This window comes from Pelophylax lessonae (genome assembly GCF_965119305.1).
Source record: "Pelophylax lessonae genome assembly, chromosome: 7".
Classification (NCBI taxonomy): Eukaryota; Metazoa; Chordata; class Amphibia; order Anura; family Ranidae; genus Pelophylax; species Pelophylax lessonae.
Window position 1 is genome coordinate 299,711,851 of NC_138774.1, and position 16,152 is coordinate 299,728,002.

The 16,152-nt window shown below is 53.9% G+C and overlaps 1 protein-coding gene across 1 annotated transcript in view; it reads left to right on the forward strand.

Moving 5' to 3' along the window:
- Positions 1–65: 65 nt before the first annotated feature.
- KIF4A (kinesin family member 4A) overlaps positions 66–16,152 on the forward strand; it is a 57,262-nt gene continuing 41,175 nt past the window's right edge. The window contains exon 1 of the mRNA XM_082263968.1: positions 66–197. The gene's annotated coding sequence lies outside the window, so the exon portion shown is untranslated. The remainder of the gene's footprint in view (positions 198–16,152) is intronic.

Below are 16,152 nucleotides of genomic sequence, written 5' to 3' on the forward strand. Positions count from 1 at the left end.
GGGCTGGCAGGGTGCCCTCAACAAAGATGACCGCCGAACTCTGCATTTCCCCCCGCCCTCTCCCTGACAGTCCAAGTCTACGGCTTCTAGGGTGACGTCGGGAGGATTTCATTGGCTGTTTCCGATTTGAAATCTTGGCGGTAGTAGAAGGGAGAGCGGCCCTGGATTGAGGAGAAGCGGACCGGGGACGGTGAGAGGTGAGCCGGGGGGCCCAGGAGGGGGGAGGAAGGAAGGATCCCCCCCCATACTATCCCTATACCTTTATATCATTACACGGATATAATGTATGGAGGCACCGAGTGTAATAATCACCCGTGACAACTCCGGGGGGGATACAGCCAGGTTTAGAGGGGCCACACTGGGGGGGGGGGGGCTATTTACCCCTGTGGGGGTGATTGGGCAGTATTTACCCCCCCCCCAGTCCATTCACCCCTCACCCAGTATGACCCCCCCCCCCCCAATACAGAAGATTGTACAGACAATAAAGAGGATCTGTCATGGTGGTGATATCAAAAGGGTCCATGGGTGTTCCCCCCCCCCCCCTCAAGAGAATCAGCCCCCCCAGAAGTTTACCCACCCCCCGGTGACCCCAGAAGGAGAGCCAGCCCCCCCCAATGGGTGACCCCCCAGGAGGAGTATCAGCCCCCCCCCCCAATGGGTGACCCCCCAGGAGGAGTATCAGCCCCCCCCAATGGGTGACCCCAGGAGGAGTATCAGCCCCCCCCCCAATGGGTGACCCCCCAGGAGGAGTATCAGCCCCCCCCCAATGGGTGACCCCAGGAGGAGTATCAGCCCCCCCCCCAAGGGTGACCCCAGGAGGAGTATCAGCCCCCCCCCCCCCATGGGTGACCCCAGGAGGAGTATCAGCCCCCCCCCATGGGTGACCCCAGGAGGAGTATCAGCCCCCCCCCCCCCCCATGGGTGACCCCAGGAGGAGTATCAGCCCCCCCCCCCCATGGGTGACCCCAGGAGGAGTATCAGCCCCCCCCCCATGGGTGACCCCAGGAGGAGTATCAGCCCCCCCCCCCCCCCATGGGTGACCCCAGGAGGAGTATCAGCCCCCCCCCCCCCATGGGTGACCCCAGGAGGAGTATCAGCCCCCCCCCCCCATGGGTGACCCCAGGAGGAGTATCAGCCCCCCCCCCCCCCCCCATGGGTGACCCCAGGAGGAGTATCAGCCCCCCCCCATGGGTGACCCCAGGAGGAGTATCAGCCCCCCCCCCCATGGGTGACCCCAGGAGGAGTATCAGCCCCCCCCCCATGGGTGACCCCAGGAGGAGTATCAGCCCCCCCCCCCATGGGTGACCCCAGGAGGAGTATCAGCCCCCCCCCCCATGGGTGACCCCAGGAGGAGTATCAGCCCCCCCAATGGGTGACCCCAGGAGGAGTATCAGCCCCCCCCCATGGGTGACCCCAGGAGGAGTATCAGCCCCCCCCCCATGGGTGACCCCAGGAGGAGTATCAGCCCCCCCCCCCATGGGTGACCCCAGGAGGAGTATCAGCCCCCCCCCCCCATGGGTGACCCCAGGAGGAGTATCAGCCCCCCCCCCCATGGGTGACCCCAGGAGGAGTATCAGCCCCCCCCCATGGGTGACCCCAGGAGGAGTATCAGCCCCCCCCCCCCATGGGTGACCCCAGGAGGAGTATCAGCCCCCCCCCAATGGGTGACCCCCCAAGGAGTATCAGCCCCCCCCATGGGTGACCCCAGAAGGAGTATCAGCCCCCCCCCCCAATGGGTGACCCCCCAGGAGGAGTATCAGCCCCCCCCCCCCCAATGGGTGACCCCAGGAGGAGTATCAGCCCCCCCCCATGGGTGACCCCAGGAGGAGTATCAGCCCCCCCCCATGGGTGACCCCAGGAGGAGTATCAGCCCCCCCCCCATGGGTGACCCCAGGAGGAGTATCAGCCCCCCCCCCATGGGTGACCCCAGGAGGAGTATCAGCCCCCCCCCCCATGGGTGACCCCAGGAGGAGTATCAGCCCCCCCCCCCATGGTTGACCCCAGAGGAGTATCAGCCCCCCCCCCATGGGTGACCCCAGGAGGAGTATCAGCCCCCCCCCCATGGGTGACCCCAGGAGGAGTATCAGCCCCCCCCCCCCCATGGGTGACCCCAGGAGGAGTATCAGCCCCCCCCCCCCATGGGTGACCCCAGGAGGAGTATCAGCCCCCCCCCATGGGTGACCCCAGGAGGAGTATCAGCCCCCCCATGGGTGACCCCAGGAGGAGTATCAGCCCCCCCCCCCCCCCATGGGTGACCCCAGGAGGAGTATCAGCCCCCCCCCCCCCATGGGTGACCCCAGGAGGAGTATCAGCCCCCCCCCCATGGGTGACCCCAGGAGGAGTATCAGCCCCCCCCCCCATGGGTGACCCCAGGAGGAGTATCAGCCCCCCCCCCCCCATGGGTGACCCCAGGAGGAGTATCAGCCCCCCCCAATGGGTGACCCCAGGAGGAGTATCAGCCCCCCCCCCCATGGGTGACCCCAGGAGGAGTATCAGCCCCCCCCCCCATGGGTGACCCCAGGAGGAGTATCAGCCCCCCCCCCCCATGGGTGACCCCAGGAGGAGTATCAGCCCCCCCCCATGGGTGACCCCAGGAGGAGTATCAGCCCCCCCCCCATGGGTGACCCCAGGAGGAGTATCAGCCCCCCCCCCCCCATGGGTGACCCCAGGAGGAGTATCAGCCCCCCCCCCCCATGGGTGACCCCAGGAGGAGTATCAGCCCCCCCCCCCATGGGTGACCCCAGGAGGAGTATCAGCCCCCCCCCCCCCCATGGGTGACCCCAGGAGGAGTATCAGCCCCCCCCCCCCCCATGGGTGACCCCAGGAGGAGTATCAGCCCCCCCCCCCCCCCCATGGGTGACCCCAGGAGGAGTATCAGCCCCCCCCCCCCCCCCCCCATGGGTGACCCCAGGAGGAGTATCAGCCCCCCCCCCCCCATGGGTGACCCCAGGAGGAGTATCAGCCCCCCCCCCAATGGGTGACCCCCCAGGAGGAGTATCAGCCCCCCCCCCCCCAATGGGTGACCCCAGGAGGAGTATCAGCCCCCCCCCCCCAATGGGTGACCCCAGGAGGAGTATCAGCCCCCCCCCCCCAATGGGTGACCCCAGGAGGAGTATCAGCCCCCCCCCCCCAATGGGTGACCCCAGGAGGAGTATCAGCCCCCCCCCATGGGTGACCCCAGGAGGAGTATCAGCCCCCCCCCCCATGGGTGACCCCAGGAGGAGTATCAGCCCCCCCCCCATGGGTGACCCCAGGAGGAGTATCAGCCCCCCCCCCCATGGGTGACCCCAGGAGGAGTATCAGCCCCCCCCCCCCATGGGTGACCCCCCAGGAGGAGTATCAGCCCCCCCCAATGGGTGACCCCCCAGGAGGAGTATCAGCCCCCCCCCAATGGGTGACCCCCCAGGAGGAGTATCAGCCCCCCCCCAATGGGTGACCCCCCAGGAGGAGTATCAGCCCCCCCCCCCAATAGGTGACCCCCCAGGAGGAGTATCAGCCCCCCCCCCCCAATGGGTGACCCCCCAGGAGGAGTATCAGCCCCCCCCAATGGGTGACCCCAGGAGGAGTATCAGCCCCCCCCCCCATGGGTGACCCCAGGAGGAGTATCAGCCCCCCCCCCCCATGGGTGACCCCAGGAGGAGTATCAGCCCCCCCCCCCCCATGGGTGACCCCAGGAGGAGTATCAGCCCCCCCCCCCCATGGGTGACCCCAGGAGGAGTATCAGCCCCCCCCCCCCCCCCATGGGTGACCCCAGGAGGAGTATCAGCCCCCCCCCCCCCATGGGTGACCCCAGGAGGAGTATCAGCCCCCCCCCAATGGGTGACCCCAGGAGGAGTATCAGCCCCCCCCCTCCCCAATGGGTGACCCCAGGAGGAGTATCAGCCCCCCCTCCCCAATGGGTGACCCCAGGAGGAGTATCAGCCCCCCCCCCCCCCCAATGGGTGACCCCAGGAGGAGTATCAGCCCCCCCCCCAATGGGTGACCCCAGGAGGAGTATCAGCCCCCCCCCCCTCCCAATGGGTGACCCCAGGAGGAGTATCAGCCCCCCCCCCCCTCCCTCCCAATGGGTGACCCCGGGAGGAGACTCTGCCCCCCCCCTCCCTCAATGGGTGACCCCGGGAGGAGACTCTGCCCCCCCCCCTCAATGGGTGACCCCAGGAGGAGACTCTGCCCCCCCTCCCAATGGGTGACCCCGGGAGGAGACTCTGCCCCCCCCCTCCCAATGGGTGACCCCGGGAGGAGACTCTGCCCCCCCCCTCCCAATGAGTGACCCCGGGAGGAGACTCTGCCCCCCCCCTCCCAATGGGTGACCCCGGGAGGAGACTCTGCCCCCCCCCTCCCAATGGGTGACCCCAGGAGGAGACTCTGCCCCCCCCTCCCAATGGGTGACCCCAGGAGGAGACTCTGCCCCCCCCCCCCTCCCAATGGGTGACCTCCAGGAGGAGACTCTGCTCCCCCCCCCAATGGGTGACCCCAGGAGGAGACTCTGCTCCCCCCCCCCCAATGGGTGACCCCAGGAGGAGACTCTGCTCCCCTCCCCCAATGGGTGACCTCCAGGAGGAGACTCTGCTCCCCTCCCCCAATGGGTGACCCCCAGGAGGAGACTCTGCTCCCCTCCCCCAATGGGTGACCCCCAGGAGGAGACTCTGCTCCCCTCCCCCAATGGGTGACCCCCAGGAGGAGACTCTGCTCCCCCCCTCCCAATGGGTGACCCCAGGAGGAGAATCAGCCCCCCCCTTCCAATGGGTGACCCCAGGAGGAGAATCAGCCCCCCCTCCCAATGGGTGACCTCCAGGAGGAGACTCTGCTCCCCCCCCCCCAATGGGTGACCTCCAGGAGGAGACTCTGCTCCCCCCCCTCCCAATGGGTGACCCCAGGAGGAGAATCAGCCCCCCCTCCCAATGGGTGACCTCCAGGAGGAGACTCTGCTCCCCCCCCCCAATGGGTGACCTCAGGAGGAGACTCTGCTCCCCCCCCTCCCAATGGGTGACCCCAGGAGGAGAATCAGCTACCCCCCCCCCCCCCCCCCCCCCCAAGAATGTTTTTTTTTGTTTACAGCGTAAAAAATAAAAATCGCACAGGAGATCAAATACCACCAAAAGAAATCTCTATTTGTGGGGAAAAAAGGACGTAAATTTCATTTGGGTACAGCGTCGCACGACCGCGCAATTGTTAGCAGTGCTGAATCACAAAATATGGCCTTGTCATGAACGGGGATAAATCCTTCCGGTCCAGAAGTGGTTAAACAGAAAAAAAAAGATGTTTATAAACATTGTTAGGGCTGGGAGATAACTATAAACACAATGTGTTACAATGTATCATTTCCTTCTACATCAAAGGAATGGATTTCTGCCTGTAAGTGAGGGCAGATTAACCTCTTAAAGAGGCAGTACACTCCGCTTCATAACTTCTACCTACAGGTAAGGCTATAATGCGACCTATAATAAGACTTACCTGTAGGTACAATGAATATCTCCTACATCTGCTGGGTTTAGGAGAGATTCACTCTGCATGCAGCTGCTGACACCAGGCGTATCTTGCCGGACCTTCGGCGCTCCTTGCCGGAAACTGAACTCCCGCACAGGAGTGACGTCATCGCGGCTCCGGCCACTCACAGCGCCGGAGCCGCTGAACCCGGAAGAGACGCAGAGGGAAGATGTCAGCGGTGTCCGGGTGACCGTGTCAGGGCTTCATTCTAAGGTAAGTCTTTCATAATGTGCTAGTATGAGATGCATGCTAGCACATTATCCCATTGTCCTGCAGGGTTTTTTTTTTTACAGGGGATACAACCATTATAAAGCGGAGTTTTACCGGCTTTTATATTTATTAAAAGTCAGCGGCTACAAAAAGTGAATCTTCTGACTTTCAATAAACCCTCCCCTGTCCCACCATCCAGTGATGGGGGCGGGGGGAGCCCCCATCTCTCTCCGTCTTCTTCCCATAGCGCCGGCATCTCTAGTGTGGCACCCGGCTGTAACAGCTTGCGGCTTCACTGCCGGGTGCGCATGCGCGAGTCGCGGTGTGCATGCGCGAGTTACACTGCGCATCCTGAATGGGTGGGCAATCTTCTGTGACCTGTGATGTGACCCAGAAGATTGCAGGCAGGGAGGGAGAGGAGAAACGTCCGCCTGAGCAGCCTAGGAGGCCCGAGCTGGAATGGGAGCGGGTACCGGTCAAATCTAGGTCCCCCCCCCCAAAAAAAAACAATGTTACATGTCAGGGGGTCAGGACCGATTCAAGCGGAAGTTCTCCTTTGAAGACTCAGCCTCCTTCTGACATTTGTTGTTTAGAAGGTAAAATCGGGAAATGCGATTGGGTAGTTTAGAGCTCTAGAGAACCTTTTTGAAAGAGTTGTTAGTGTAGGTAGATGATTCCTAAAAGTAGTGGCGCCAACATCCCTGGTATGTATACAAAAAAGTATTTGTTTCCTCAGGTCAATAAGTGGGACTTTAAGGCAATAAAGAAAACGTATCAGCATACGAGCGTTTTGTAGATTTTATCGTAAAAGATACATGAATTTACAACATGTTTGTTTCATAAATTATATAGTGCAGGGTGGGTGAGAGACCCATCCGTGATAGTGCAAGAAGGTAAAGAAGTGACACTTGTGAGTATTTGGTGACTTTAGAAACACAAAAATCCTGCCATCCGTCAGTATTGGATATTGCAGGTAGCGTCTCAATTTCCCACGCGTTTCGGCTTGCCTAAAGCGGCTATGCCTTTTTCAAGGTATCACCATATCTAAAATGATATTTAGACATTTTAGACATTATAAGTGTCATTATGCACTGAATACTTAGTTTGTGTGGTATAGTTTGAATAAATAGCTTACATTTTGTTTTTTTGTGTATATACAGTTTCTCGGTCGTTGTTATTGGAACATTCCCCTCTTTTTTCCCAAGGTAGTCACAAGATCCCCATAAAGGAAAGGAGTAGTGGTGATGCAGGCACTAGAAAGACCAAATTGCTGTTCCATAAATATCCATGACATATATAGAATATATATAGATTCTTACCCACTTAAAGTTCACAGGGGTACTCACATGGTCCAGAGTAACTGGTTCCCACATCCGCAGTCCCTGATGAAAGTGGTGACTGTCCCTGGAATTATATGTTTATATAATATATCCAAGGAATATGTGTTGGACAGAACATAATGGGCTTAAAGGAAAATTGAGTGAAATACCTTCTCTGTTGCCGGTCTCAGGGAAAAGCAGGGCGGTATCTCCTCTGCTTCAGTCTTGGGGGTATAAGGCCGTATCTGTATAAACATTATACATTGGGATTTGGAAATTTGTTCCATGTAGTGGTATATAATTGCGTTACAAAAAGGTTTAGGTGTAAAAATACCTTGGTCCAGTGGGAGTAGGCCAAATAAGATATACGGGACCGGTGCTTACTGTTTCCTTCCAATCTCCAAGCTACAGGACTGTGTCTGTATTGCAAAAAGTAATTTGCAGGTTTAAGGAAATATTAAGGTAAAATCGGTCATTTTTGCTAGAAAATTACTTAAAACCTCCAAACATTTTATATATATATAATAATTTTTTTTTTTTTTTTGCAGAAACCCCAGAGAATAAAATAGCAATCGTTGCAATCTTTTATGTCACTGTATTTGCACTGAAGTCTTTAATACGCAGTTTTTTGGGGGGGAAAAATTCACTTTATGCTCCTTTCACATGTAGGCGTTTTTGGGTGTTTTGGGGAGTTTTTCTGCTCTAGGATCAGCTCTCAAAACCCCTAACAAGACAAATCCTATTCATTTCAATGGCCCCTATTCACATCTGAGCGTTCTGACGCTGTGAGCAAAACGCCCAACGCTCAAAAAAGTACATGAGCTTCTTTTTGGGCAGATTACAGGCGTTTTCCATTGGTTTCTATTTAATCTAAAAACGCCTGCACAAAAAACGCCTGTAAAAATCGCGGTTAAAAAACGCTACGCTCAGGTGTGAATGTAGCCTTAAGGAATTAAAAATAAATAAACAAACAGTAAGGCTCCGTTCACATGTAGGCGTTTTGGGGCGTTTTTGGGGCGTTTTTCTGCTCTAGGATCAGCTCTCAAAACGCCCAACAAGACAAATCCTATTCATTTCAATGGCCCCTGTTCACATCTGAGCGTTTTGAGGCTGTATACAAAACGCCCAACGCTCAAAAAAGTACATGAGCTTCTTTTTGGGCAGATTACAGGCGTTTTCCATTGATCTCTATTCAATCTAAAAACGCCTGCACAAAAATCGCGGTAAAAATCGCCGCAAAAATCGCGGTAAAAAACTGCGCGAAAAACGCTACGCTCAGGTGTGAATGTAGCCTTAAGTGAGCCCAATTATATTGTATAATGTAAAGATGAGGTCACGCTGAGAATCGAGATTTTTATTCTAATCCAAAAAAATTGTGATTATTTTTTTATTACATAGTTACATAGTTAGTGAGGTTGAAAAAAGACATCAGTCCATCCAGTTCAACCTATGATGTGTGTTTTTGCTTTTTTTTTTTTTTAAAACAATATTTTATTGAAATTCAAAGCATTACATGGAACAAAACTGTGAGCATTGAATCAAGAAGTAGTGCAAACGGCATAACACTGGTGACAACGCGCTCTGCTAAGCGTCCTTGTAGTTCGCAAAGAATTTCTTGGGTAAAATCGTAAGAACAATTTTCCGCAAAGCCAAGGGTGTTTTGGTTTAACTCTAGGTGGGGGGGGGGGGGCTTTACAGAAAAAAACGTGCGATGTATCGCATGGCGTCAAGGAAAGACATGGGGGAGGGAGGAAAGGGGGTGGGGGGGGGGGTAGGTAGTTGGCATCACAATAAGTATTTGTATGGATCGTATCCGAAGTTGCCAGGTGTCTGGGACTGGGCTGTCTACCGAAGTCGAGCAGCCCAGTCATGAGAGCTCAGAAGAGCCCGTTGTCACCCAACGGTCTTAAACCTACAGGGAGGCAGTAGGAGGTTAAAGCATATACAGACTAGATGGGGGGGGAACTCAGTTGGGGTGAGTGTGTTTCACCGGTGCATCGAAGTCCACTGAGTCAGTAGTGGTGGGATCTTAGATCAAATAAAGACGGGAGCTGAGTGGCCTTAAGCTCTCTTAGGGCAGGAGGAGGATACACAGTTCCATTTGCTGTCAAACTTTGTGTGAGACAGGCGTGGGTCAACGGAGAGGCCCACCGATTCCGTGGTTCTCAGTGTAGACATGGCAGTGGACAGTTCTGAGATAGTTGGGGCAGAGTCTGAAAGCCAATGGCGGAGTATCAGTCTACGGGCCGACATCAGGCAGGTCACTATCCAAGGTTTGTGCAAGGATAAAAGTTTCCAATTGGACTGAGATAAAGAGCTAGAGTTCTTGTTCAAACAGTTGAAAAGTAGAGGGTATACGTCCTGGGGGAGTAGTACCCCTGTTAGTTTAGCAACATATCTAATCACTTTATCCCAAAAGGATGATATGAGGGTGCATGACCATAGCTTGTGCAGAAGGGAAGGGAAACGTTCCTTGCAAAGAGTACAAAAGTGGTGAGCGACGTCCGGAGACCACCGCATGTGCGGGAGGTATGCTCCATGCAGAATTTTAAATTGTTGCTCCCTCCAGAATTCGTTGGTAACGTACATACGGGTGATGGTGTAGCCTTGTAAGATTTTCCTCTGCGCGTCAGGGGAAGTTTAGAGCTTTGTTCCAAGATTTGGCCATGGAGGCCGAAGTCCCCTTTGAGTTCCTGATTTAGAGGCTTGTACAGCTGTGATATCCTGTGCTTACCCTGTTGTATCCATGCGTCCAAAAGGGTAGACCAAAAACGTTGTGAGGGGGTATGACACAGGCCTGAAACGTAACTTATACATTGCCTAAAATAGAGGTAATGACCGTAGGGAAGGCCGTAGGTTTCCGCAAAGCTGGCGAAAGCCAACGGTCTGCCCGAATTCACATCGAATAGTTGAGAGAACCGCCTGATCCCCTTTGATGACCATATTTCAAAAATTGAGTGCTGCTGCGCCTGTGGGAATCCGGGGTGGTGGTGCATGGGTAGATACCTTGACAGCCGCTGGGGGGTCCCCAGCTTCTTCCGCACTTGTCGCCATGCCGCCACCGTGTCTCTTATCAGGATATTACTGCGAAGGGGCTGCGGGATATCCCCCGTCCCACAGTGCAGCAGCGCTATTAGATCACAAGGGGCCGTCATCTGCGTCTCCAGCGACCAGTTGGTATAACGCGATTCTTGGCTGAGCCAATCTAGACATCCCCTCAAGAGGCACACTATGTTGTACATTCTGGTGTTGGGAAGATCCACTCCCCCCTCCCTTTTTGGCAGGTGTAGTTTGATGAGTGAGATGCGAGGCCTCTTCCCCTTCCATAGGAAGGTGGAAAGCGCTTTGTGTAGTCTAGTGACATCAGTGTGTTTTAAAAGCAAGGGAATGGTTTGCAGCGGATATAATAATTTCGGGAAGGTGGTCATTTTGTAAAGGGGACATCTTCCGAAGAAGGACAGCGGTAATTTGGCCCACATTTTCATTTCAGCTATCATTTTATCTAGGACCGGCGTAAAATTCAGGTGGTAGATTGAGGAGGGGAATCGGCCTATTTTGACCCCAAGGTAAGTTATGTGTGACGTTGCTATACGGAGCGTCGAGGAGTTTGCCCACGATGGGGTGCGTGTCGTGTTGAGGGGAAGGATTTCGCTCTTGGTAAAATTGATGCGCAGACCCGAGCACAGACGGTATTCTGCAAATATGGACTGTATTGTGGGTATATCTTGGCCCGGCGCTGATGTGAATATAAGGACGTCATCAGCAAACATTGCAATGTGAAGCTCATCGGTGCCCACCCCAATACCATGCAGATCTGGGTGTGTCAGAAGGGCCTTGGACAGCGGTTCCAGCTCCAAGTTGAACAGAAGTGGGGAAAGCGGGCACCCTTGCCTCGTCCCTTTGAAAAGGCAAAAAGACGGGGACATATGTCCCGCTATCACCACTTGTGCAGCCGGGGACGCGTACATCGTGCGGATTAGGTGGAGAAATTTACCGGAAAAGCCCAGTTGGAGAAGCACACGGTCCAACCATTGGATATTCACGTTATCAAATGCCTTTTCGGCATCGAGGGTTATGATCGCTGTGTCTGCGCCCGAGTCTGATTTAGCCATTTCCAGTGCAAGAAGTACTTTCCTAATGTTAGAGGTCGCTGATCTACCCCTCGTGAACCCCGCCTGTGAGGGGTGCACAAGGGTAGGCATTATGGAAGCCAACCTGTCCGCCATCAATTTGGAATCTACATTAAGTAGTGAAATTGGCCTATAAGAGCCTGGTTCTAGTGGGTCCTTACCTTTTTTGTATATCAATTTGATGTGAGCTTGACTGCCCGTGGGGAGGTAGGGGTGGCCATCAAGTATGTGGTTAAAGACAGACAGCAGCGTCGGTGCTACCGAGTCCATTGCTAATTTGTAAAAGTCTGGCGTGTACCCGTCGGGGGGCCAGGTGATTTTCCCGGTGTCAGTGATTTGATAGATTTGGTCAATTCTTCCAAAGTCAGTGGGGCATTTAGCTGTGATAGTTGGTCCTGTGTTAGAGTGGGGAGGCCGACCCTGGAGAGCCATTCCGAGGCCGTTGTCTCGTCCATAGGTTCGTGACTGTATAAGTTTTGGTAGAATTGAGCAAATACCCTGTTGATATCTTTTGGGTCGTTTACTTTTTGGCCGTCAGTGTCCCTGAGAGCGGACACCTGAGTAGGGGTAAAGGGGCCTTGGCATAGAGATGCCAAGAGCTTTCCCGGCTTGTTTCCATAACAATGAAACTTCCATTCCTGATGGGATCTATACAGCTGTTCCCTCTTCTCGGCCCACTCATCAAAGACTGCCTTTGCAGACCGCCAACGGTCTATGTTTTCAGGGGAATTGCGGCTGTGAAGTGCAGCCTGGGCCGCTCTCAGTGATGAGCTGGACGCCTCAAAGGTTTTGGAGAGTGTCTTCTTATATGCCGCAGCATAAGATATAAGACGACCTCTTAGCACTGCCTTCCCTGTTTCCCAAAGAAGGGTGGGTGATATCGAGGGAGAATCGTTTTGTGCGATGAATTCTGTCCAGGCCGTTTTGATGAGAGAGGAGACCCCGGGGTCTTTAGCGAGGTATGAGGGAAATCGCCAACATTTTGCAGCAGGAGTGGAGTTATAAAGGGTGATGCCTACTGAGACTGGGGCGTGATCGGATATCGCTATGTCGTGTATGAGGGGAGATGTCACAAAAGCGAGTATATTAGGATTCGCAAGGATGTATTCGATTCTGGAGAGCGTTTGGTGGGGGTGGGAGTAAAATGAGTATTCTCTGCCTTCAGGGTTGTGTAGTCGCCACACATCGGTGAGATGTACGCTATCCGCAAATTCCCGTAGCAAAGAGGAATGACGTGAATTAGGGTTCTGGAGGGTCTTTGCAGCGAGGGATCTGTCCTCCGCCAGGTCCATAAGCTGGTTCAAGTCTCCCGCTACTAGAAGCGGAAGATTTAGGAAAGGTGCCAGTGTCCGGGTCAATGACTGGAAGAAAGACGGCGAGGGCGTGTTCGGAGCGTAGACTCCCGCTATTGCCCATTCCCGTTGCGCCGTTTCGAAGTGTAGTACCACTATGCGTCCGTCCGCGTCAGATACCGTGTTTTTGAGGGTAACCTGTAAGTTTTTATGGACAAGTATTAAGACACCTGCCTTGCCCTTCACTGCCGGAGAACCATAAACCTGCCCCACCCACAATTTGCACATGCGGTGGAAGTCCTTCGCTTCCAAGTGTGTTTCCTGTAAAATCGCAACGTCAGCTTTCAAACGTTTTAAGTGTCTGAGAACTGCCATCCTCTTGTTGGGTGATCTAAGTCCCTTAACATTCCAAGATATGACACTCATGGAGGGTCCCACGGGAGTGATAACTCGAGATGATTAAGAATCAATGGTGGGAGTACCCCTGGTGATATGCCTCGTGGTGGGATGCCTGCCTGGCCAAATAGGGTGGTCAACGGATAATAGCAATAGGTAGATGCCAAGGGATTGAGTAAGGGTAATGAGGTAGGCCCAACGGGGGCCATAGGGTAAACCATTAGGGAACAGAAGATATACATGTAGAACTTCACTTTTTTCCTCATGTAAATGCGCTCACGCATCGGACAGCGTTGCCAGGTCCAGTGTTGTATGCCCCCGCCACTGATGATCATCGTGTGGTATGTGAGGGATGCTGCGTAGGACAACCGTGGGAGGTCCCCGACAATGATACAGGGTCGCACAGCACTGGAGAGGGAAGGCCACATAATGGCGTCGGACCGCGTGCGCGGTATAACCCACGCAGGCGGGTCGGGCCGGTGCACTAAAAGGGTAAACCTTAAACAAAAGCAATAAAGAAACCCCCAAGGGGTCAGACAGCCATAACAGTCATAATGCATTGACAATGGATCAAGCTAGTTTAACCGTGAAAAGAATAAAGGGAGTGACAGTTGTATACAACCATAACATATACTTATAGTTACCGAATACCAAGTTAGGATATTGTCATCGGGAAGCACAGGATATGCACAGAACGGGGTCTGTTTAGGCATAGATGGTAGTTAACAGACCGGCGTTAGGTAGTTCATCAGCGTGGTCTGTTGCGGTAAGATACTCGCTGTTTATTCGCGGGATCCTTTCTGGGGCTCTGCTGTCCCCTGGCCCCCCTGGGGGCGCTGGGGTGATGGTGTAGACGGAGGGTCCAGGGCAAGGTTGTAATGGCGTTGCAGAAAGTGGTAGGCCTCGTCAGGCACAGAGAAGGATTTCTGCTCTCCGGAGAGGTCCGCTAGGCAAAGGATAGCTGGGTACGCCAGTGTAAACTTTATAGATTTGTGAAATAAAGCCTGGCAAATCGGTTGGAAGGCCTTCCTGCGGCGGGAAACCTCCTGGGAGTAATCTGCAAATATCAGCAGCTTATGGCCGTCGACTTGCAAGGCTTTGGAGTTGCGGAAAGATTTTAGAATATTCTGCCGGTCCATATAATTCAGGTACCGCACGATGATCGATCGCGGGGTGCGTCTGTCATTGGAAGGAGCCCCCAGGCGATAAGCGCGTTCCACAGAGCATGGCGTCTGGATCCCCAGAGCCGCAGGAAGGCGTGCAGATGCTAGCTCACACAGTCTCTGCTCCATAGGTCTCTGGCAGGCCTATGATCCGGAGGTTATTTCTCCTAGATCTGTTCTCCAGATCGTCCACTTTATCTAGAAGGTACCTCTGTGTCTGTCTGGCCTGCTGGTCCATCGCAAAAGATCCCTGGAGCTCGTCTTCCAGGTCAGACATCCTGTGTTCTATTTCTGTCAGCCGGTGTGCATGTTCTCCTATCTCCCTCTTTATCTGGGTGATCCCCTCAGATATGGCTTTGTCCACAGCATCTTTAATCGTGGGGGACAGCAGGGTGGCCACAGCCTGTGCCAAGGAGGTGATCTGAGCCTCGGGTAAGGTTGTCGTGGGTTGAGGTGGCTGCGTTTGTGGCGCCTGAGGGGGGGCGGCGTCCGCCATGTCCTCCTCTGAGTAGGCCGCACTTGAAGCCGTGGACTTGATTTGGGCCGTCGGCGGCGCACCGCCGTGGTGGAGAAAACAATCCATAGCGGTCGGGTCCTCGAGTCACTGGGAGGCAGATGGCAGCAAAAGCGGGTGCGGATGGGCAATATTGCGGGTTATTAAGCCGATGTGTCCTGGAGCCGATGTCCCGCGCTGCCTTCTACATGGGAACCGGAAGTCCGTGTGTATGCTTTTAACCGTACATTGTATACCCCTGTATGTTGTACATTGTATACCCCTGTATGTTGTACATTGTATACCCCTGTATGTTGTACATTGTATACCCCTGTATGTTGTACATTGTATACCCCTGTATGTTGTACGTTGTATACCCCTGTATGTTGTGGTCTTTACGGTGCCCATCTAATAGTTTTTTGAAACTATCAATGCTCCCTGCTGATGTGACTGCTTGTGGAAGAGAATTCCACATCCTTACCGCTCTTACAGTGAAGAACCCCTTACGCACTTTAAGGTTAAACCGCCTTTCCTCAAGTTTTAGTGAGTGGCCACGTGTCTTATTGTATCTCCTCTCTCTGAATAGTTTGTTCCTTATGCGAGGGTCGCCAGTACAGTATTTGTACATTGATATCATATCCCCCCTCAATCGTCTCTTCTCCAGAGAGAAAAGGTTCAGTGCTTGTAGTCTTTCCTCATAGCTGATGTCCTCCATTCCCCTAATTATTTTTGTTGCCCTTCTCTGGACTTTCTCCAGTTCCAGCACATCCTTCCTGAGGACCGGTGCCCAGAACTGGACAGCATACTCCAGATGTGGCCGGACCAGAGTCTTGTAGAGCGGGAGAATAATCTCTTTATTTCTGGAGTGAATCCCCTTTTTTATACATCCCAGTATTCTGTTGGCTTTGCTTGCGGCGGCTTGGCATTGCATGCCACTGCCAAGCCTGTTGTCTACCAGTACCCCCAAGTCCTTTTCCATCCTAGACTCACCCAGAGGTTCCCCCCCTAGTGAGTAGCTTGCTTTCTGGTTTCTGGCCCCCAAGTGCATTACTTTACATTTTTCAACATTAAACCTCATCTGCCATGCAGTTGCCCACCCCGTTATTTTGTTCAGGTCCGCTTGTAAGATTTCCACATCCTGCATAGAAGATATTGGCATGCTTAGTTTAGTATCGTCCGCAAATACTGAGATTGTACTAGATATCCCCTCCTCTAGATCATTTATGAATAAATTAAACAGGATTGGTCCCAGGACAGAACCCTGGGGGACCCCACTTTCCACACCCGCCCAATCAGAGTACTCCCCATTAATCACCACCCTCTGTACTCTCCCCTGGAGCCAGTTCTCTATCCAGGTACTCACCTTATGGTCCATACCTACCTTCCTTAGTTTGTACAGTAAGCGTTTGTGGGGAACGGTGTCAAAGGCCTTTGCAAAGTCCAGATACACCACATCCACAGGCTTACCTTTATCTAGGTGGCAGCTCACTTCATTGTAGAAGGTTAATAGATTGGTTTGGCACGAACGATATTTCATGAATCCATGCTGATTACTACTTATAATACCGTTTTCATTACTAAAGTCTTGTATGTGGTCCCTTAACATCCCCTCCAAAATCTTGCAAACTACAGATGTTAGGCTGACCGGCCTATAGTTACCCG